The sequence below is a fragment of the Podarcis liolepis genome, assembly GCF_965112155.1.
Source record: "Podarcis liolepis genome assembly, chromosome: 3".
Classification (NCBI taxonomy): Eukaryota; Metazoa; Chordata; class Lepidosauria; order Squamata; family Lacertidae; genus Podarcis; species Podarcis liolepis.
In genome coordinates this window covers 60,579,675-60,603,649 of record NC_139557.1, presented here as the reverse complement: position 1 = coordinate 60,603,649, position 23,975 = coordinate 60,579,675, and the positions used below count along the sequence as shown (strand labels likewise).

Genomic DNA, 23,975 nt, shown 5'->3' with positions numbered 1-23,975 from the left:
TACTGCCCCAACTACATAATATAATCACAAAAACCATACCGCCCTCAGTTTAAAATGCCATAGATTGATTAATCAGACAAAGGCCTGTATATAGAGGAACATTTTCCCCTGGTGCCTATTAAGAACTGACAATCCATCCTGCCCCATAGAAACAGTAGAATCTAAAACTTTGCTCAAGTTTGAAACTTTACTCCAGTTCAAAATAAGCATGGCAAGCCAGGGCGACCTTTGCAACAGCATCTTCTCCTAGTCATTGTGTGTTCTTTGTGTCTTTGTGTGCAAAAGCCACATAAAGCTATCTCATTATGATATAACAATATACACCCCAGGGCACATGATACCACAGAATTGTAAAGTTCAAAACAAGAAAGGACAAGACATATGTAGCCTGTAGTCTGTCAACATTTTGAAGAAGAGTCTTGCTGTTAAAACATTGCTATGACTCATCCTAGAGCAGTAAGCTCAGCTATGCTGTTTTGTGAAACATCTAAAAGTCAGCTTAATTTACTATCATTTCCCCCTCCCATTTTTTCCTTCATTAGGAGCATGTCTGCACCAGCAAATTTTCATCTTATTTTACTAGAATATATATTAAAGTGGCATATGCACTCTAGTCCTGCATCTTGTCATTGCTAGGTTTCGTTGTAGTGAAGTTAGAAATTTAAAAAGGTACATTCGCAAGCAATTCTAAAAGTCTATGATAGTTTTTTGTTTATTTGTTCATTTTAAATCTGATCAGACAGGAACAGAAGTAGTCTATGTCCATGATGGGTGTGCAGTAATTATATGAATTGCTCTACGCAATGAAACAGGTAAGAAAACAATGGGAAATTTAACAATTGTCACAGAAGGCATAGCATTAGTGAGCCCACAGTCCACTAGATACACATTCTACCAATGCAATCTATCCCGTTTTTAGAGGAAGCTGGCCATGTTGACAGGAACATCATACAAAGCCTTCCGTGTGCAGTAAGCGAGACATGCAGCCTCCTGTACTCAACTTTATGTGGTTGAAATAAAAAAAAATTAAAACTAAAAAAAAATTGTCCAGTAGCACCTTAAAGGTAAAGGGACCCCTGACCATTAGGTCCAGTCGTGACCAACTCTGGGGTTGCGGCGCTCATCTCACTTTATTGGCTGAGGGAGCCGGCATACAGATTCCGGGTCATGTGGCCAGCATGACTAAGCTGCTTCTGGCAAACCAGAGCAGCACAAGGAAATGCTGTTTACCTTCTCACCAGAGCGGTACCTATTTATCTACTTGCACTTTGATGTGCTTTCGAACTGCTAGGTTGGCAGGAAGTAGCACCTTAGAGACCAACTAAGTTTGTTCTGGGTATAAGCTTTTGTGTGCATGCACACTTCTTCTCGAAAGCTTATACCCAGAACAAACTTAGTTGGTCTCTAAGGTGCTGCTGGACAATTTTTTTCATTTATTTTGACTGCGTCAGACCAACACGGCTACCTACCTGAACCAACTTTATGTAGTAGAGCATGTAATTTGTGTGTAAATTGACCCCAAGGTAAGAAAAACGTAAGTTTTCTTAATATTTTACTGCATATCAGCATATTGTTCTATTCACCGTGTATTAGCCAAAGGTTCAAAATGGGTTTCCTACAATCCAAACAAACACACACAGTACATGTGACCATCTGAAAAGAAAAGAAAAAAAGAATACTATGATCTGATGAAGACTATCTCCCCATGAAAAGATAATGGCAGCTGTACTTAGGAGAAAGCATACCACGAAAACTCAATCATGATTTGATTTATAAAACTCCAAATTTCCTGTTTGTTTGAGCCCTCTAATGCCTTTTCACCAAGTTGGCTTGAATCTACATCCTTTGCAGAGGAGTTCAGCACAATATGAGGAAGCAAATATTATAAAACTCCAAGCGAGGAATGAATTACAACAATGAACTGGAGAAATGAGCTTGGTGATCGTTCTTTCTTTGACTTGCAACTCTGCTGATATTTAAGCAGAGCAAACAGCCACACTGACAGAAGAGTCTCCCTATTTAAATTTGTAAATGCAACAAGAGTAATTGGTAATGTAGTACCAAGAACATGCGTTTAGAGCCCGGCCGATCCAGAATTCTCTGCATTATCAGATGAAAATAGCAGCCTGAACCTAAAATGAGTATGGCAAGCATCTTTTGTTAGTGATTGGTCAGAATGAGATCCCCTCCCCCAAGGTGCTAACTAATAATACAAAGAGCATATTGGAGAGACTATGGCATTAAAATGCAGAGGATCCACATGATCAGTCACTCTGCAGGAGGTGGAATGACAATGTGCCATGCTCTTGGCTGTGCTGGTGCTGCTGTTTGCTGGAATTGGGATGGAGTAGGGCAGTGTGACAGTGCAGGTAGGGGAAGCCCTGGGTTGAGGTAGTGATGAGCTCAGATGCACTGGGTAGGAGGACAGCGCAGCAGCAGTGTCCCACCTCATGTGCCACAACTGTGTGTGCGTGTGTATTCTTTTTAATTTGTGAAAGAACTAAAAAAACTTTCTCCCAATAAACATCAACCATTTGCCAGCTCCAGGCATGGAGGAAGGAGTCATATGAATAACAGTGCAGTTGATGAAGCAAAAGTGAAACTTCTCACTGCATTAGAAGGGAAGCAACATCCATTAAAACATCATTTTTAATTCCTGGCCAGCATTTTACTTGATTTCAACATCAGTGTTTAGTCTTTATAACCAGGAACAAAAGAGAGAGGGCTCCTTCCTGTATAGAAATGTGGTAAAGGGAATTTCAACGGACACAAGCTTTTCCTAGGGCAGAGGTTGTTGCACTACAACTGCCATCATCCCAGGCCACTGGCCATGCTGGCTGGGGCTGATGGAAATTGAAGTCTTGCAGCATCTGAAGGGCTACAGGTCAACCACTCCTGCCCTAGAGGGATGAGGAAACCTGCACCTGTTGACACCCCAGCTTCTAAACATCCATTAACAAGTACAGGAACTCCATATTCCTTTGTGTTCAGTCATCTGCAGTGCAGTCCTATAAATCCCACAGAGAACAACATGGGTTATCACAAAGAAAGTGTGCTTCAGACTGTTGCCACCTCAGCTTCTCTCTCTAGGCCTAGTTGCCCTGAGACTGCAGAACTGAAAGGAAGCACAGTCTGGCTCCATCCATCAGCCAGCGAACCAAGGGCTGATGTGTTGTGTGCATTTTTAAAGGAAGAAAGGCCCACATGTCCAGACCAGGTGATACTGTTGAGGTTATATAACTGTGAGAACTGGTGTTTGAATTTGCTTGCTTTTATCTTCCCTTCCCATTCCTTTTCCCTTTTGTATCATATCTATTTGATGGTAAGTCTGGAGGCAGGTGCAATCTTTATCTTGCCATCTCTGCACAGCATCTAGAAAGTTTTAAGTGCATTATAAGTGAATAATAATAATAATATTACTCTAGCTATGTCCTCGTTCTTACACTAGTCTTGATCACCTAGTGAAGAAACAGTCCTAGGGTGGGATATTAAACCGACAAAATTTGCAAACCTATTATGTTTCAAACAGCCTTGGAAATAGATGTTCCCACAAAGAGGATTCTTGCCCAGAAAATACGTATGCAAAGAGCCTATTTTCCTTTTCTATCTAATTGCAGTGGAATGGTCTTTTGTATACAGTGATAAGGGGAAATAATGAATGAAAACCTTGAGAGATACAATAACTGGGGGGGGGGGACTTCCATAGCAGTTTAAAAAACCAGCAGCACATCACTCTCATATAATGGCCTTGAAATGCTTATAAATCATAAACAGGTTAAATGTTTTAAATAGACAGTAGAAAAGCAACATAGTAGGATTTAAAGAATTCTATGTACCATAACGGTTGGAATAATCCCTTTTTCTCTCTGCACTTTTCTTTCTCTTCTATTTTCTCAAGCTATATTAGCATACAAAATGGCACTGCCACACTCCATCTACTGCCCACCTTCAACAGTTTGTCACCTTTGGCCATAAAGAACTCCAGTTTCTAGCATTAAAGGAAACACTACAGTGGTGCCCCGCAAGACGAATGCCTCGCAAGACGGAAAACCCACTAGACGAAAGGGTTTTCCGTTTTCGAGGTGCTTCGCAAAACGAATTTCCTATGGGCTTGCTTCGCAAGACGAAAATGTCTTGCGAGTTCCTGCGGGGTTTTTTTTCTCCCCCCCCCCTTTTTCCCAAGCCGCTAAGCCGCTTATCAGCTGATCCTAAACCGCTAAGCCGCTTATCAGCTGATCCGCTAAGCCGCTTAACAGCTGATCCGCTAAGCCGCTTATCAACTGATCCGCTAAGCCACTAATAGCGCTAATCCGCTAAGCCGCTAATGGGCTTGCTTCGCAAGACGAAAAAACCGCAAGACGAAGAGACTCGCGGAACGGATTCTTTTCGTCTTGCGAGGCACCACTGTACTGCAAAACACATGCCAAGAGTCAGTATAAGAAAAGCTACATGACTGGACCAGACCAAAGGTCCATCTAACTGGACACTCGTAGCATGATGAAGATAGTCATGTACTGTTGTTTCTCTCCCCCATGGCCATATACCCCAAACTGTGACTGAACGTAGAGCAGCCCTTTGCCAGCATGGTGCCCTCCAGACATTTTGGACTACTATTACCATTAGCTCCAGATAGCTACACGGAGGCACCAGGTTGGTGAAGACTTATACAAAAGACCCATTGTTGACTATCATGTCTCACAACCATGACAAGCCTATTGTCCCTGAATTTGCTAATTCTTTTTTAAAAGCATCTATTGTATTGGCCCTCACAATACTGAACATACTAATAATCAATTCTAATGCTTTCTAAGGAGTGGGAATAGTGTTGCTTGATTATTCTTCCTACACAATTCATAGTTGTGTTCAGTTATAACTCTCCCACAGTTACAAAGCCCCAACAACTTCTTGTCTACTTGTATGTTTATCTTACATTTTCATACCACCCTTCATTGATGAGGCTCAAGGTTGGTGTATATCAGTAAAAATCATATAAAAACAACACAATGAAATACAATTCATATATAATAAAAATAACTGCACAACTCTAAGACACGGCAGGAAAGGCTGCATTACCATTTCTCACTTCCATACAAATCCAACTGTGGGATATCAACTAACAATCCTTCACCCTAACCTTTCTTCAAAAGCCTGCTGGAAGAGATGTATCTTAACCTATTTCCTAAAATAATATAAATAAGAGTGCATGTGGACCTCAGTGGGGATGGAATTCTACAGGCATGGGGCCACCACTGAAAAGGCCCATCTCATTAGATATACATAAGGGTATTATATTTGCCATTGTCTGTTTTTGCTTCCTCCCCTGCCTCCTTGTTGTGGTATATTAAGCAGATGTTTTCAGTGGAGATCTCATCTGTATATATTGTGAAGGTAAGATATATATTTACCCCAACATGCATCGCTTTCTGAGTATTGAATATATTGATAGAATATATTGAATATAGTCTACATTTCTATAGCCTTGTCAACCAGTTCAAAGAATTTTTTTTCACATTCTGTATGTCTACTTGGGTTCTTACCATGCTATATAACTGGTTGACATATTATAACTTTGCTACCTGAGTGTTCACCTGTGACTCCAGGTTGGTTATGAATAAGTTCAAAAGCACCAGTTTTACTACAGATTCTTTTAAAGATCACACTGTATTCCATTGCATTCTTTCACCTGTAGATAATTTAATAGCAATGAAAAGTTTTTGTTTATGAATAGAAGATAAAAAGAATTGTTTTTGTGTGTGCATACTGCTGACAAGCACTCTTACTACAAGTCTATACTTACATATAGCTAACCACAAAAAATTATTTCCACATTGAGACAATTTACTTGTTATGGTAAATTACTAGCAATAAAGCCTTTGATATACATTCCCATCCACCACTTTTCACAAGGGCACTTAAATGGAATACAGAAACTTGGCAAACTAAAGAAAAGCAATTTCCCTGATGACACTTTGCTGGTTAGGAATACAACAAAACACTGCAGTCTTGCAAATACATTTTCAGCAAATTGCTGCCTACCTCTTCCTTCATTGGTTTACTCCATACTTCTCCCATGGCTTTCTCAGCTCCCCAGCAAATACCCTCTCAATCGGGAAAAGGCAGCACTGAGTTATGGTACCACCAGACCCTTCTCTCTTTCCCGCTATTAAGAGAGAAATGGAGAACTGGGGCAGGCAACAGCCACAGCACTTCACTTTTGCAGGTAAAAGAAGGCAGGGGGAAAACTGGGTGTGCATGCAATGGCTATGGTGCTTCATTGTCTGCTCTTTCTGCACACTTCTTGTGACCGGTGTCCAGAGGAGCTCTGATTAATAGGTGACATCACACATAGTCAAACAAGAATACAACAGTGGATAGACCTTTATATTTCCCCACAATGCAACAGAAGCTGAATCGTTATTCAACAGTCTTCGCAAACAGCAGTATATATGCTGAGGCTGAACCAGAACAAAATTGGACGTCAGGTTCAGAATAATGGGTGCACATGAACTAAGGAAATGGCCTCATGAGCACAAGTATTTCTGCTTACTTGATGGAACATTCTCCCCTCTCTTCCCCCATTTTGGAAATTTTCCCCCACCCCCCAGAGCCAATGTGGAGGAGAGCCCCATTGTACTAACAGGACTCACTGTTCTGGCTCCTGCTAGTTTAAGATTATTAAGTCGTGCTCGGTCTTCAAATATTTAACATTGCAGAATCTACTTGTGCTCCTTCTCTATTTCTTTCCCTCGCCCCCTTTCCATCCCAATGTCCTCTACAAATTCTAGGCTTTTCTTAGTATATGTAGCCAAGCTTAGAATGACATATCACAATGGTACTAGTCTCATCAGATATGCAAATCAGCATCATAATTTGGCCATTTAAATTTCCCCCTTCCAATGTGAACCAGCTGATTGGTTGAAGTGTGCCAAGCTGTGCTATGCTATTTCTTCCAGTAACTTTGCCCCTTGATTACTCCAGAACAGTGGCAAATTGCATGGCTGGAACACTGTGATGGAGTACATATTCAGATCCGTCAGGGATATAAATTTGCAGAAGTCTCTGTACCTTCCTCCTTACAGGCACTTGCATACACTTTAACTTTCACTCTCATGTATTTATAGCACCAGCCCCAGTTAATGGGGCACTGGACCTGTCAAAGTTCTATTGTGATAGGTTTGCTAGGCACTGTGAGGACAAAATTGCTTCTCTTTATGCTGATCTTGATGCCAGTGTCTGGGGAGGTGTTCTTATTAAGTTATGAAGGATCAGTTCCAGTTATGAAGGTCTGAGGATGTGGGCAAGGTGCTTGTGGCTCTCCATCCCACAACTTGACACCTGCTCATCTTTGCTTCTTGTATAAATTGGGAGTGGGGGTGGGGCAGACTGGGCGGATCCAGGGAGAGTGCGACCATGTTGCTCCTGCTGGATCCAACAATGCCTTTTGTTACCGTTGATCATGGTATCTTCGTGGACTATAATGTGAGCTGGAGGTTGGAGACACAGTTCTCTAAGTGGTTCTGCTCCTACTGGTCTTAGAAAATAGCACTGGGAGAAATATGTGTCCACACCCTGGCAGTTGCAAGGTGCTGCAAGACACTGTTTTATTCCCAATGCTAATTAACATCCATATGAAGCTGTTGAAGCATCATCAGGAGATCCGAGGCACAGTGTCAACAGTATGCTGATGACACCCACCTCTATTTCTCCATTAAACATGACTCAGGAGAGGCCGTGCACAAGCTGAACCAATGCCTGGACATATTGGTGATGGCCAATAAATTGAAGCTAAGTGGACCTGCAGAAAGTACACACTCTCCCACTGTAATTGCCTTACCATTCAAGAGTATTTTCATTATTCCCAACATAGGTCAAGTGAAACTCATACTTGTTGCACATGGCAAGCGTGTAACTGGATCTGCATGAGTGGTCTTGCTAGCCAACATGGTGCCCGCCAAAAGTTGTTGAACTACAACTCTCATCATTTCTGGCTATTGGTTGTGCTTGCTGGGGCTGATGGTATGTTAGATCCATAACGTCTGGAAGGCACTGTGTTCGCTAACCTTGTAGCAGACCATTATCTGATGTGAGTGTGCAGAGTTGGCTTAGGGTTTAGGTCATACCTTATTGTAAATTGCCTCATGATGGGCAACTGCTTTATTATATAAAATTGTCCATAGAATTGTATCCAATTGTCCAGACATATTTATTATATTATATTAATGCACCATTTCCTAAATGCTTTATAACTGGGCTAATTAATATTTGCTGCCACATGCCAAAATCCCCCCCCCCCAAAAAAAGAAGACCTGTCTGTCTTCTTTTCTCCTCAGCCTTTCATCAACCTGTCTAACTGTTAATTCCAAGGCTCAGTTGTCAATTTTGCCATTTTGGCCTGGAATAAGGCACAGCTTTTTATAGTTCATTTGGTTCTGTGACCTCTTGGTCTTTGCTTTCAAGAGGCTGCTGCAAAAAGGAAGCAAAAATAGCCTGTGGTTCTTACCCAAGCCACCCTGACGACCCCACTGGTTTTTCTACCTGCCAGTTCCATAAGCCAGAACCTTTCCTGGCTTTCGTTTCTGATTAATTTATGTCTACTCTGGTGATTGTATATTGACCACCCTTGTTGAGGTGCTAAACCTGTGTCAGGCTTGTACTACTTAGGCTTAATGGTTTAATGTTCTTCCATTGAAAAAGTCCCTGTATACAGAAAACAATGTGCCAATGAGTAAACCTAGAGTTGATTTCTACCTGACATGCTAGATTTTTATAGGCAAGGTTTTATATGGCAGAAAGCATCCAATCATGTTGAACCTCCACCTGCAGTCTGAGGTGCTACTTTTACAAGTGTGCTACCTTAGTGAGTTGGACAACTCTCTTCTTTGTTCGGTGTCTGAGCTTACTTTGCCTTCTTCCTGTATATATATTATGGCCCATTCAGGGGTGGGGAACCTTTATCCCTCCATATGTTGCTGGACTACAACTCCCTCTAAATCTAATAAATACAGCTAACAATCTAAACTGTGTGATAAAGTTTAATTTTGCAAATACTGCATTCAACAGTATTCATATACTACATAGTTTTAATGACTGGTGGGGGTGGCAGAGAACAGCTAGAAGGGGAGTTTGAATGTGTCTCTGGCTCCTTTTGAAATATACTGGATATAAAAGCTGGAAGTTATATTTCTCATCACAAAACAAAGAGTATAATGTTACTCACTGGCTCTGCCTATTATGTAAAATATAGAAATGATGTAACCAAATATCCCTTTTAATCCACATCTTTCTGAAGTGAAAGTATTGTATCTACGGTAAGTAATCATGTACCACACAGCCTTTGGAACAGTTACCCTTTTCCTAGGGAGCTAATAAGGTAATAAGCATCAACAACAAAGCCTCTGCCCACTGCATCATGATATCCTAACAGCTTGTTAGGTCAGCTTGGTATCACTGAGGAGAATATTTTCTTTATTGGCCAAATTATTCCCACTGGATAATTTTCTTGCACAATATGCTATTTGCTTAGAACATGATATGTCACCCAATCTTGTCTTCATATTACTCTTTTGTGATGCCAAGGTTTGGGTTCAGACTTAGTCATGCTTAGGGAGGACCCACTGAAATCAACAGAATTTATGTCAGTCACGACTAACTTGAGTCCCATTTATTTCAGTGGGTGTAACTCTAAACATGACTACGTCTACATCTAACCCAATGTTTTGTACGTTCAACCCATTCTCAACTTTCTCCATCCAACCTAACTTCAATCCAGCTGTTATCCTACACCCAAACACTGAACTTCTGGACAACCTGTTTGCATTCTCCAACTCCTTCCCCCGCCCTCAACTCCAGCCAAAATGCTCACAATCTGGTTTCTTGTGGGTATGCTGTTATACAGAAGCTTGTGAAATAATTTGAAATATATTGTACAATCTTTTATTCCACATTAACATTGTCTTTTTTTGCATTAAAAAATGTTAATCTATAATAAGGAGAAAGATATTTAAGTGGCTACCTTATGGGACTACCACATCTAATATTATGGGTCAGCTAACAGAGGTTTATTTCCATGTAAGTGTTATAGCACTGGAGCCTTAGGCTGCAATCCTGACCCCACTTACCTAATAATAAGTCCCACTGAACTCACTAGGACTTACTTCTGAGTAGACATACTTAGGTTTGCATCCATAGTCATTAATTTTATTTATTAATGGACACCTTCCAAGTTTGCTAGGACCAAATATATGAAGCTGATTAAAACAATTTGGAAACAGTGTGACAGACATGGTGTGGCTTGATTTTCTGAGAGGAAAACTGGAAATATTTTGGTTAGTAAAAAGTCAACTGTAAATTTGTCACTATGTAGCCAAGGTTGGTACAAATATTGCACTGAAGCACATAATAAATAAATCTGAGAACTGAAGTCAAATCACTTACATTTTGTTAGCACAATTTTGTTCTCTGGTGCACCTAACTCACTGCAATGTGAACTAAAACAGAAGCAGATCTGGTAATTATTCCAAAAAGAATATTGTACTTGTATGGATGCCATGCATTTATAATAAACAAAAATGCTATTGAGTCATTTTCTCATCCTCAAAGTATAACAATATTCTGGCTTTTCAAACCTCCATGTCTGTTACATTTGGCTAATAATCAACGCCCTTAAAAGAGATTAGTCTTTAGTGGGCAAATACTGCCCTATCCCATAGTATATACCTGGTAAGTTAAACAAATATACACGCTGATGCACTGTTAAGATATCATCTTTACTATTCACTAACAAAACAACCTTCAAAGAGTAATCAGAATACAATTCCTCTCAGTTACAAACAAATCTAATAAACTGAGCATATACAGCTATATATTCAGACATTTATCTTTTACCTACCTGCACTCAAACTCTTGAAGCAAAGTATTTAATTTAAAGGGGGAGCCTCACCCCAAATAAATAAAGCTGTCTTTCCCCAGCTTTAAACAGCACTCTGGAATACTGCAGCCAGTATTTAGGAAGACTCTGGCACTAGACAAAGCAGTCAGACTTACTGATTTTCTCCTCATCTCTCCCAAAAGGATAGCAGCAGAGTTGACCCATGGCATCTACAGCTTTATTTTCGTCCTTGCCCTTGCAGTGTGTACACCCCAAACTGCAAAGTGGAAAGCAATCTGGAGTCTAAAGGAAAACTGTTCATTCTACTCCAAGGAAGAGAGAAAAGCACACACAGAGGCGAGGAAAAGGGAAAGCAAGCGAGCTGTGTGCTGTGATGAACGAACAAGGCTCCACCTCCTTGTCCTTGTGTAAAATGCTTTAGCACTGATAGTTGAAGAGAGGGGGAAACTCACTTTTTAATCTGGACTGATTAACAGAGACATGATTCTCCAAACACATACCTCATACATTTTACAGGGCTTCCTTGCACAGGGATTTTAAAGAAATAAGACACTGTGCTTTGCCACTATCAAGAAAATATGTATTACAATAGCTAGTTGTTGTTGGGGTTTTTTTTAAAAAAATCAGTTTTTATTAATCTTAGAGTTCATAAAGTGCTAGAGCTAGTGTTGCCTTAACATCTTTTTTATTTTTCTGGGTGTCCTCTGCTTTTAAAAGCTGCATGACTGGCAGAAATGTAACAGGTGCAGCTTCTTCTATCACTAAATCAGCAAAAAGTCACATCTGTTAAATTCTTGTCTGTTTAATGACATTTGAAGAAATGGGAACTCTACCAGAAAAAGGTGGTAACTCTACTTGGCTTTTCTATCTATTCTAGTTACCTATTCTACTTGGGAATTATAACTCTCTTTCACATCCCCTTGCCCTGCCATATTTTAGCTCTCAGAGAATGTAAAGTCCCATTAGACTCCAACTAACACTAAATTTAAATGATGCCTCATCATAATTCTGTAATTAATGACAGAAAAATTAATGTAAAGTAAGAAAATGCTGATTAGAGCATGTCCTCCAACATGTCCTGCAATTGCTCCATAAGCAGAAAGGTAAAGGACCCCTGGATGGTTAAGTGCAGTCAAAGGTGACGATGGGGTTGTGGCGCTCATCTCGTTTTCAGGCCGAGGGAGTAGGCATTTGTCCACAGACAGCTTTCCAGATTATGTGGCCAGCTGATCAAAACCAGTTCTGGCACAATGGGACACTTTGATGAGTGCCAAAGTGCATGGAAGTGCCGTTTACCTTCCCACCACAATACTACCTATTTATCTACTTGCACTGGTATGCTTTCAAACTGCTAGGTTGGCAGAAGCTAGGAGAGCAATGGGAGCTCACCCCATTGTGTGGATTCGCACTGCCGACCTTCTGATCGGCAAGCCCAAGAGGCTCAATGGTTTAGACTGGGGTAAGCAACCTAAGGCCCGTGGGCCAGATATGGCCCAATCACATTCTAAATCCGGCTCATGGAAAGTCCGGGAATCAACGTGTTTTTACATGAGTAGAATGTGTGCTTCTATTTAAAATGCATCTCTGGGTTATTTGTGGGGAATAGGAATTTGTTCATTTCTCCTCAAAAAATATAGTTTGGCCCCCCACCGTCTGAGGGACGGTGGACCAGCCCACAGCTGGAAAAGGTTGCTGACCCCTAGTTTAGACTACACTGCCACCCACTCCCCTAGCAGAAACAGTGACAGGAACTGGACTGAAGAGCAAAGAGTTGAGAGGATGCCCATGAGATAGATCACTTTACTGCCTTAGAGAACCGTGAAGTTGTTTTTTCTCCAGTGTGTTTCACAGTGCTTCTACCACCCCACCCCACCATTCATCTTAACAAGGTTTAATTTGTTTTTGTTTGTGTACATACCAGGGGGCATTGACATGCAGGCATGCCCATGCAAAGGCATTCACACTTTGGCTGGAGACAAAGAAAACTGCAAACTAGGAGATTCCACAACCTCACCATCTTGTTCCTTTGTTTCACCACTCTTATATCTTTACCTAACACTTCAGTGCCCCTATGTGATAGCCCATAAAAACATGTAAGACCTGGCAGAGATCACATGACACAGATTTATGAATCAGGGTGGCCTAAACACATGGCTCTCTTTGATCTTCAATTTTGGATAAAACATCATTGATCTTAGGATGACAACAATCTTTGTTGTCGTTTTTACAATATCATTAACAATTAGCAAGTTGCTTCAGTATCACCAACATACAAAAGCAGAGGGGTTTTATTTTTAAAAAAATTTAATTGCACCCATGTGTTATAACAATCTGAAAAGAACACAGTGTCCTAACAATGTTGAGGGCTGTCCCATTATCATTTTGCTGCCAAAGCAGGGACAGGAGAAGTCAGATGGTGCCTCCGTGGAAATACTGGCATTTTCTTTTTAAAAATAGAATACTAGGAAGACAGCAACCTCCTAAACCATTCTGATATGACAGAATGGATTGTAAAACTGTATCAGGCATGGTAACAGATTCATCTACATTTTGTAATAAAGCATGTCTTATCTAAGCAGAAATTGTCAGCCTGTCTAATCACGAGTTTGGGGAAAACACATGACCCATATTCTAAAGTACAAATGAATTAAACATGACTGCTTAACACACATCTACAGGGCATAAGTAAAAACCAGCCATTAAAGCAAGGGAGAATATTTCTGACAGTAACGAGTTTCAGTCATCCTTTTCGGGGTATCCAAGAACTGCACGTGCACCAATTAATATACAAAGCAAGCCGGAAAGGGGGGAGAAGTGCAGTAAAAGCCAGTGCCAATGTCAATGAACACTTCTGATCCCTGTGAATCTGTGTCAAAAGCAACCCAGCCGATTTCAAAGGGAGAGTTAAGAATGTGCTTAAAGTTTTCACACAGAATTTAATTAAACTTCAAGATGCATAACTTCAACTGGATTGTCCCCATGAGAGTTAATGAAGTGGAGCAGGCAAACATATGAGCTGAGCTTGCCCAGTGTGAATCATATCTCTGTCATGAACTTACTAAATGGCTGTCTGGCAAGCTACTATTTCTCAGACTCAGAGTCCCTCCCACTCCCAATATGCAACACAGAGATAATTATGCTGACCTACCTTACAGGGTTGTTGTAAGGATTACTAAGAACATATATATGAAACAGTACAAGCAAACTAAAGTGCTGTTCCACAGTTAAATAATGGTTCATGCTAGCCACGTTACTTCTGAGATTATTATTAATGCAATTAATGCCAGTTGTTAGTGGTGTCATTTTGATCTTCTGGTCTAAGTAGTAGTTCTTTTAGGATGTGAATAAATGATCCACCCTAGGGAGAAATACAGACTTCAACTCTTGATATTGTGAGTCAGCTCATTAAAATATTTTCCAGAACTACAAACTGATGCCATCTTTTTAAATTTAAGTAACAAATTAACACGTAGTAAAACTACCCACTGAATCCATTCAATTAAAATTCAAAGGGTTAAGCATATTTTTCTTTTGTTATTAAAAGAAGATCAGGTGGTATATTGGCCTTTAGATTTTTAGGCACCGGAATGGAATTTTTCATGCTAGTCGGGATTTATTTCTAAAAGCCTTTCTAGGCTGCATTCCTATAATCAAGGGGCCTTATTCCATAACTCCTTAAATCTTTACATGCCTTCTATTTAGAGTTCGGTATTGAATCTACCATCTCATATCTCATTTCAGTTACTAAATAGAAAAAAATAGTGCATTTCCTCAAACAGTCTTTGGTTTTGGCTGTTCACTATGATACATTTCATAATATAGCGATGCAAGAGGATACTTGCAAAATTCAATCCTTACACACATACAGTGGTGCCTCAGGTTACAAACTTAATTTGTTCCGGAGGTCCGTTCTTAACCCGAAACCATTCTTAACCTGAGGTGCACTTTCACTAATGGGGCCTCCTGCTGCTGCTCCTGCGCCGCCGGCGTGCAATTTCCATTCTCATCCTGGGGCAAAGTTCTCAACCTGAGGTACTACTTCCAGGTTAGCGGAGTTTGTAACCTGAAGTGTTTGTAACCCGAGGTACCACTGGTTTTTAAAGAACCAAAAAGCATAAGAATTGCAGAACCATTTCTCTCCCAAGAATGTACTCCTACAATGAACAAAACCCTATTTCACAATATTTCTCAGGAGAATACACTACAATTCTCAAACTATTTCAGCTACATGTAACAGGTTTCGGAGTTCAGCCACATTTTGATGTGTAAATACAGACCCCAAAGCACCAGACCTAACAGCTTTATGGCACTTCATAGCTCTCAGTTTTTATTTTCAAACAAAAAATGTGCAGGCTGAGATTCCCTGACTAATATGCCTATCTTTATCAGATGCATGCCTGCTTATCACATATAAAAACACAAAACCTGAAAAACATATTTAAAATTGGGCCTGAATGCTTGCAGAAACCAACACTGAAATACTGAGAGCAATTTCTCATAGGCAGAATGGTGTGCCCAAGCTGTTAAAAGAAAATCTTTTATAAGTACATTAGTTAAATCAAACCAGCTTCAAAGACAGCTTTATCTTAGTGCTTGGAAACCAGACAGTTCCACAGTCACACACTATTTTGAATCTATTTCAGGTTTTAACCTATATATCTCAGCATATTTTAACAGCTTGGCACAGTTACAGTTTCTTTGTTCTGAGAAGTAAGCTTTTAATACCTCCATCATTCAGTGCTTCTCATTCTCAATTTAAAATAAAACCTCAGGGAAAAGGGAACATCTCAGGAGGAAATTGCACTGGAAATTATTCCCGTGTCTTCATAGTGATTTATTACACTGTATAGCTTGTACTTGTCTCCATTATGTATTAGTCAGTATGTCAGTAACAAATTAATACAAGATTTCAAAATGGTTTAATTATTATTAAGTATCCCATCTGAAACATTGTAATAGTAAATTAGCCAGGCACACATAATGCTTAAGTCAACACACAGTAACAATTGATCTGAAAGGTTATAGATTGTAGGCATTTCTAAAGAAAAAGTTGTTAGGTCATAGCAAGCAATCAATTACATTTGTTTATTTCAATTTTGAGCCTGTTCTTCATGAAATTAATGATATCAAGGTAAGTTACAGTATAAAATATGATCAAAAATCATATATACAGTATTCCAAATGAAGTCACAACATAGAGTTGTGTAACAGCATTCTGAAAGAATGCAAGACATACAAAATATACAATTAACTTAGCCTGCAATATTTTGATTAATAATAGTTATAGAAATATAGGAAGCTGCCTTATAGTGAGCCAGAACATGGGCTCATCTAGCTCAGTCCCATCTAAGCTGATTGGCAATGGCTGTCCAGGGTTTCATACTGAGGTTTCCCCCCAGCCCTACTTGGAGATGCTGGGGATGGAACCTGGGACCTTTTGCATGCAAAGCAGATGCTCTAACCACTCAGCGAGAGGCTTTCCAGAAAGAGATGCTATTATGAAGCGCTTAGTATTGTGTCTTCTCAAATCCATACTGTGATATCACAGTTCACAGAATAAATAGAATATAAAGAACCTTTGCCCTCAAGCTTAACAGCAGCTGGTAAAGCTGCACAACTGCTAGAATTATTTACAGAGGGGAAACATTCAGTTTCTCAGAAGGAAGGCCAAACCCTGCTCGCTTGAACCTTGGCTTAGCCACACATTCACCCATTTTGAAAAATAGGAAAGCACTGTTTTGCTAACATGGCAACACTCCTGCCATTTCAGCAGCATTTTGTTCCTCCAGTCCTGTTAAAATAGGTTGACTAGTTTTTTTTTCCTTTTACTTATTAATCTTACACAGTGCTACTGAAGAAAATATTCACATACTTTAGGGATAAATTTCATGTTAGGTGCAAGTGCATGTGGTTTAATAACACAGTGCTGCCTCCCCCTCCCCCCCCCCTTTAAAGCCACTTACTGGGTAGTACTAGAGAAGTAACAGGAAGGGTGATTAACCCTTTACCTTAATGCTTCTTTACATTCTCCCTCAGAGAGTTTCAAATATGTAAAAACACATGAGTGAGGAAGTCGTAGGTATGCAAAAACTTAAGCATGCATGAAGGTACAGCTCCAGCATTTCACAGAGTGAGGCAAGCACCTCGCATGGTGGATGCTGAGCGGGAGCAGCAGCCACCTTCAGCTATTCCACCCATTCTTCTCTGTTGCCACATGTTCTCTCCTGTCCTCCTAATCTGGCCTGAAGCTTCAGTTGTGATAAGGATCCTATCCTGTCACCAGTGTTGAACAAGTTTTAACTACAGTCCAGTCAGCTTTTGTACGCGGAAGGTGCCACTTTGTCTGCCTCAGGCAGCAAAATGTCTTGGGCTGGCCCTACATGTATGTGCATACACAGTCGTGCTAAGAGGAAGGCACGCTTGGCAAATCCACACCGAGATCAACTCCCGCCCGGGAACCAATGTTCCCACAGTGGAAGGATGTGTGGGTCCAGAATTGGCCTCCACAGTCACTTACGGATTCATTGTCAAAACCATGTTTATTGAAGACAATCTTACTTGGCTATGAGTGATCGCCAAAGAAGAAGACGACGACGACACGGTTGCACACACCTGCTGCTTCCCAATCACTTCTGCTTGAAAAGGCTTTTCAAGAAACAGGTTACAGTTGCACATATATGCATATAATATGCAGATATGACGACTGGAATTATGAAGCCTGGTGAGAAGCGTGGGTTTGATAGGAGCGTAACAAGTAGGGTTATTTTTCACAAAGCTCCAGTCAGAATCATGTCACCCCTAAGACCCACAGGCTCAAATCTCAGCATCTCTAGCCAAAGGGTATCAGAGAACAAGGTTAAAAAAAGATGAGAGGTCTCCAAGAGCCACTTTCAGACTAGCCTGGGTAGAGAAGTGATCTCCTCATTATAAGCAGTTTCATGCGTTCACTTAAATGTTGCCATTATTTTAAAATTTTATTTTGAATATATTAAAATGATATTCACTGCATAAAAATCTTACACTTTATTCTGCTCTTGAATGCTTATACCTTTACAAGGAATGTAGGGATGTAAGGTGGGGGGAATTCAAAGTCCAGAATATGCTAGGCTTGCCAAGTTTGGCCCAGGCCTAGAGAAGCATGATAATATGCTGCAGCTGCTGTTTCAGTATCTGACCAGCCATTTCCCCCCACCCCGTACTTCTGCCTGCTGTGGCAAGCACATCTTCTGCTGCACTTCACAGAAAATGCATTTATTCTGCATACCTTGTAACTGCCCAGAGCTCTTACACACAGCTATATGCATAGTCAATGGGTCTGAATTTGGCAACCATTAAACATGCAGCATGGATCCTAAGCATTACATTATTTTATGATGAATTTAGTAATTTGCAATGGGTTTATATTACATATAACACACATATCAGATAAGTAAGTTTTTATTCATGGCTGAATTTACTCTGATTCTGTTATATTGTTTTTGTTTCCGAATGTTATTGCATTTTATGGCTAGTTTTAGTTGTTGTAAGCTGCCCGGAATTGTGTGTAGACATCAAAAGTGTGAGATGTAAGTTTTCATAGAAATGGTGTGTGTGTGTTCCCTTCTACATGGGAATATTAATTACCTGCAAAATCCAGAAACAATGCTAATGCTATTCTAGCATTATTACTAACAGAAAAGCTCAGTATGCTCTCATAGTGAGTAGGAGAAATGGAGGTTGTTGCTTAACCTTCAATCTTTATGATTTTTTATCACATTAAAACAGTGGTTCATAGCACTAGAGCAGACAATAATTTTCTTTTTTTAAATAGTCTCAATTGTCTTAATGTCAAAATTCTAATATTCTAATATTTGAAGTTTTGGTAACATTTGCAAAGAAACTCCAGTATTTGACATTAATTGACATTTGGTAGCTGATGGCATTTAATAGCTGATGTGCAAGTTATTAAATATTTGACAGTCGATACATAGGGCTCCATAGTAGGCACCTGCATTTTGCATTTAGTAATTTTTGTTAAAACAATATGTTAGATCCAGATATCTCCTTCATGAATGGAAAGGTCTCCTCTGTTCATGGGCTGGACTCTGATCCAGTTGAGGCTCCTGTCCTGCTACCTGTAAGTTACTGTGGACAGTAACTTAGGGGCCGAGGGCCTGAGGGTGAGGGGGCTGCTAGTTTATGGCAATTCCCCCCTGCAGTGTCCCAGGAGCCCTCACAACGTCCCAAGCAAGTTTTCAGGAGACATACGGGGTCGCAGAGGAACTATAGCATCCTATTAGCAGGGGTCTACCCGATACAAGATAGAACACAGGTGACGCTGTGGGTTAAACCACAGAGCCTAGGACTTGCCAATCAGAAGGTCGGCAGTTCAAATCCCCACAATGGGGTGAGCTCCCGTTGCTCGGTCCCTGCTCCTGCCAACCTAGCAGTTCGAAAGCACATCAAAGTGCAAGTAGATAAATAGGTACCGCTCTGATGGGAAGGTAAACAGCATTTCTGTGCGCTGCTTAGTCGTGCTGGCCACATGACTCGGAAGCTGTACACTAGATCCCTTGGCCAATAAAGCGAGATGAGCGCCGCAACCCCAGAGTCGGCCACGACTGGACCTAATGATCAGGGGTCCCTTTACCTTTACCTTACCCAATACAAGTCTGGATCCAACCTATTTTTAAGAAATATATTATTAAAAAGATTATAAAACCAAGGAAACAAACTGGAATTTTGTTCCCATTTTCTAAAACACACAGTATCTTAACAAGCTAGACATTCCTCATATTGAATAATGAGGATGATGAATTATTTTATTTTTAGAAATATTTTCTGGAATCTTGCATGTTGCTTCTCAACTGAAACAAAGACAAGTTTACAGAGCCAATGGAAAAATCTCTAACCTGTGGGTATAGGGTGGTATATGAATTCAATAAATAAAAATAGTAATAATAATAATTGGGACAGTGTGTAGTGGAATTTCAAATCTTGTGCTCAGTTGGAGATGCTCAATTATAATGTTTTTTTACAACCTCACCCCTCCAAAAAATTATCATCCTCAATACTTTATATATACTAAGCTTTAAAGACAAAGGCAGCATGGATTTAGAAGCAGCAAAAGGAACTTTTCCTGTTCTATATTGTTGCCTAGATATATATGCTGTGGCATTAAACCTAAAACGTTTTAATAGCAATGCTCACATTATTTCTGAAGTACTGACCTGTTCAACAGTGTATCTTATTTTAGAATACCTCAGAGGGCTGCAATGGCCATCAGAGCAGAATCTCTGCGCAATCATGCAGCATTCTCTGTAATCTCTGGAGACTTTGGATAGCCATCAGATGTTGAAGAAAGAAAAGGGCCATTCTGGCATTTTAACAGAAAAGAAAATGGCTTTTTTCTATACTTATTCTTATTTATCTTATATTGCCATTATCCAGGCAAGACAGTGACGGTCTGGGGGTTATTAAGAAAGCTGATTTGAGAGGAAAGTGTGTGATTCGCTTGGATGGTGTTGCATTCCCCTTGAAAAAGCACATGCTGGTTATTACCTGGGCCTTCTCATATGATCCTTTCTGGCACTCAGGTACCGTATTTTTCCATGTATAAGACTAGGTTTCCCCCCCTAAAAAATAATGTCCAAAATTTGGGGGTGTCATACACGGGGGCCATCTTCCCCCATTTTCTTAAATTGGAGTCCCCCAAAATAGAGGTCGTCTTATACATGGGGGCATCTTATAGACGGAAAAATACTGTAATTAATGTAGGCCCTGATTTGAGCCCGAACACCAGCAGAAGCATAGCTGTAAAGTGTAAGGTCTTCTTTGTCATGATGCCCAGCAGCTCAACTCGGCTTTAGGATACTTATTCAGCCTCATCACAGTTGGCGTTCAGGTGTCAGGTAAAAACTGTATTGTTCTGGTGTGAGTTTGGTATTACTGATGTCTGAAACAATTCTTGCTATACTATGCAATTGCAACTACTGCACCTTTCATTTTGCCTTTTGATTTTCTAAAATCTCTGTAAGCTGCCTTGGAAGCCATTTGGCTACAAAAAGCAAGGCTGAAATAATTTAATTAATAAATATGGAAGGCACTGGAAATGTTTGTATATGGTGGACTATAAAACACTTTGATGATTTATTTATTTTTTTACAATCAAGCAGTATATACATTCTATGAAATAAATGAAATAAAAATAAGTGAGAGCTAAACACTGGAATAGTTGGCTCAGGTCATATGAACAGTCTGCCCATGTACTGTTCTGAGGGGTTCTGACTCTCCAAAGCAGATGTGGGGGAAGCACAGGGGAGAGTGGGAAGAGCACCACTGTGGTAGCAGGAGTCTGTGTGCTGGCTTCTAGCAACACACTGGGTGACTTGAATTTGGCCTTTTGTATACTTAAGCCTGCCTATTTTCATTATGCTAACAATTTCTTCATTGAGTCCAGTTTATAGTATGGCATTGCTGAAAAGGTGTGATGCAGTCTACGGCTCATAAAACATTTCCATGGTAGCTGCAATAAGAAATCATGTGCCCACACCACTAGATTCCTAGGACAGGGGCACCTTCTTCAGCCCAAGGAGAACATTCCCTTGTAGACAGCCTGTGATAGTGGTGGGGAATGTGGCAGTGATGGGCAGAGTCAGAGGCACAAGTGTGCAGGGCAAGTGAGATGACTAGTATTTTTGCACAGGCCTCCTTCCAACCACATAAAAGTCAAAGGTTTTTACCCAAACACCTCTCCTGCTAGGCAAGCAGGGGGCATTAGCACCGTTCAAGGACCAATTTGAGCAAGGCAAAAGCACTCATGGAACAGGTCAGCAGGGCAATCGAGAGGTGTGTAGCCTAGGGCAAATTCTAAGGGTCAGTGAACCCTAAAGGGCTGCATCGAACCTCAGGGCCTGCAGTTCCCCAGTAAGGTTCCCCACCCCTACCCTTGTTGTTGTTGTTTAGTCGTTTAGTCGTGTCTGACTCTTCGTGACCCCATGGACCAGAGCACGCCAGGCACTCCTGTCTTCCACTGCCTCCTGCAGTTTGGTCAAACTCATGCTGGTAGCTTCGAGAACACTGTCCAACCATCTCGTCCTCTGTCGTCCCCTTCTCCTTGTGCCCTCCATCTTTCCCAACATCAGGGTCTTTTTCAGGGAGTCTTCTCTTCTCATGATGTGGCCAAAGTATTGGAACCTCAGCTTCAGGATCTGTCCTTCCAGTGAGCACTCAGAGCTGATTTCCTTAAGAATGGATAGGTTTGATCTTCTTGCAGTCCATGGGACTCTCAAGAGTCTCCTCCAGCACCATAATTCAAAAGCATCAATTCTTCGGCGATCAGCCTTCTTTATGGTCCAGCTCTCACTTCCATACATCACTACTGGGAAAACCACAGCTTTAACTATATGGACCTTTGTTGGCAAGGTGCTGTCTCTGCTTTTTAAGTTGCTGTCTGCCCCTACCCTAGCACCTATGATAATTCATAAAGGATTTAATGATGTGTGCAAATTGTGAAAGACAGGAGTTCAATGTTTTGTTTTTGATGGCCAAATCATAGGCGCCGACTCCATGGGGCCTGAGGGGGCCCGAGCCCCCTCAAAAATTCATTTGGGGGGCTCCGCCCCCCCAATAATCTCGAGCGCCCCTCCAGCAGAGCGCCGCCGCCGCCCCTCCCCCAGCCCAAAATGCACAGGGTCGGGCTGCATGCCTCCTGCCCTCCCTCCCGAGCAAAAGCTCCACCCAATTTCCTTCGGAGCTGATTAATAGGCGCAGCACGCTCTCCCCTATTCGCTCACGAGGAGGCGGCGCCACTTTATCTGCATATTCATGAGCTTATTTATTATTCATGAGCTTTCCCGGGCCCCCCCCAATATTTTTTATAAGTCCGCGCCCCTGGGCCAAATATCTGTCTTAACAGTAAGGGTGCCTGCATCGTCCACTGAAAACTATATAGCATTACATAGGCTGTTTGTAAATTACCAGCTTTAAAGTAGCTCTTTTTCTCAATTTGGATTGAAGCTGGTTTGGGAGAAAACTAATCAAAACACAGTACTTTATAAGAAATGACAGGATAGAGAAAGGATTGTGGTTAATGCTGTGTGCTCATCATTTCCCAAACCAGCACACTGGATGTAAATATGAGTGTGTATACATGCAGCCTGATAGTTTGAAAGAAGAGAAAATGAAGCTGCTGATCATGTTTGTCTCTTCACATTCTTTAACAGCTGATTTACACATAAATGTGCATCACTTGATGCCTCACATCAACATGCATGCTGACTTGCATCTTAGCATGTACCTTGCCTGTTCAGAAAGCATTGTGTTTGAAGTGAAACAAGCTGCCTTAAAAGCTTTGTGATATTTTGGACAACACAACTCGGGAAAGTATTTGCTGGGAAAGTGGTTTAGAACTATGAAAAATAAAATAAATGGAATTTATTTGCTTTCACTTGTTACTGCAAAAAATGAATAAATGAATATAGTTGTATGCGAGTCTTTTTTTCCAGCCGCAATTTACAAGAACTCAGTTCTGGCACCTCTCAGCTGGACACCGTTGACATTCTACAAGAATGAGGGAGGTGTTCATGGTGAGGTACAACACCTCTTTTTCTAGAAAACAGCACTGGTTGTATGAATTTACCCACAGTACAGTTTATAATGGGAAAGACAGAATGGGGCTGGAAGCTTGACCTCAGTGGTAATAGTGCAATACTGCAAACACTGACAGACAGATAGCTGTGAAACAGGAGTAAGAGGATGAAAAGGGGAGAGAGTTCTTGCTTCCCTATAACAGCATTCATATGCAAAACATAAGTAACTTATCACATACTGAGCAAGACAAGTTGTGTCAAGCACCTGTTCCAAAACACTATCTATCTATCTTTCTATGCATGTACTAATAGCCATCATTAAGAAGGGGAGTTAAAACAAACCTGTTTAGAGCTGAAAATAGTAACTGAGCCCTTTACAGATGTTTTATTTTTGCACCGTATCTTCCTGAGGTATCAAAATAATGAAGCTTCTAATTAGAGAGTGTGAAACAAATATTGCTGTCACGTCTTTTCAGATCTTTTTCTTTCATATTCAATTCACCATAAATATACTAGAG

The 23,975-nt window shown here is 40.7% G+C and overlaps 1 protein-coding gene and 1 long non-coding RNA gene across 3 annotated transcripts in view; both read right to left on the bottom strand.

Moving 5' to 3' along the window:
* Window positions 1-23,975, bottom strand: part of AKAP7 (A-kinase anchoring protein 7) — a gene marked incomplete at its 5' end in the record, with an annotated part of 85,986 nt that overhangs the window by 3,528 nt on the left and 58,483 nt on the right. The gene's annotated exons all lie outside the window — the stretch shown is intronic.
* Window positions 18,714-22,397, bottom strand: LOC310704582. Its single transcript, XR_014524899.1, has 3 exons — window positions 20,844-22,397; window positions 19,524-20,795; window positions 18,714-19,174 (listed from the first exon to the last, which is right to left on the bottom strand). It is a non-coding gene; the product is annotated as an uncharacterized lncRNA (long non-coding RNA).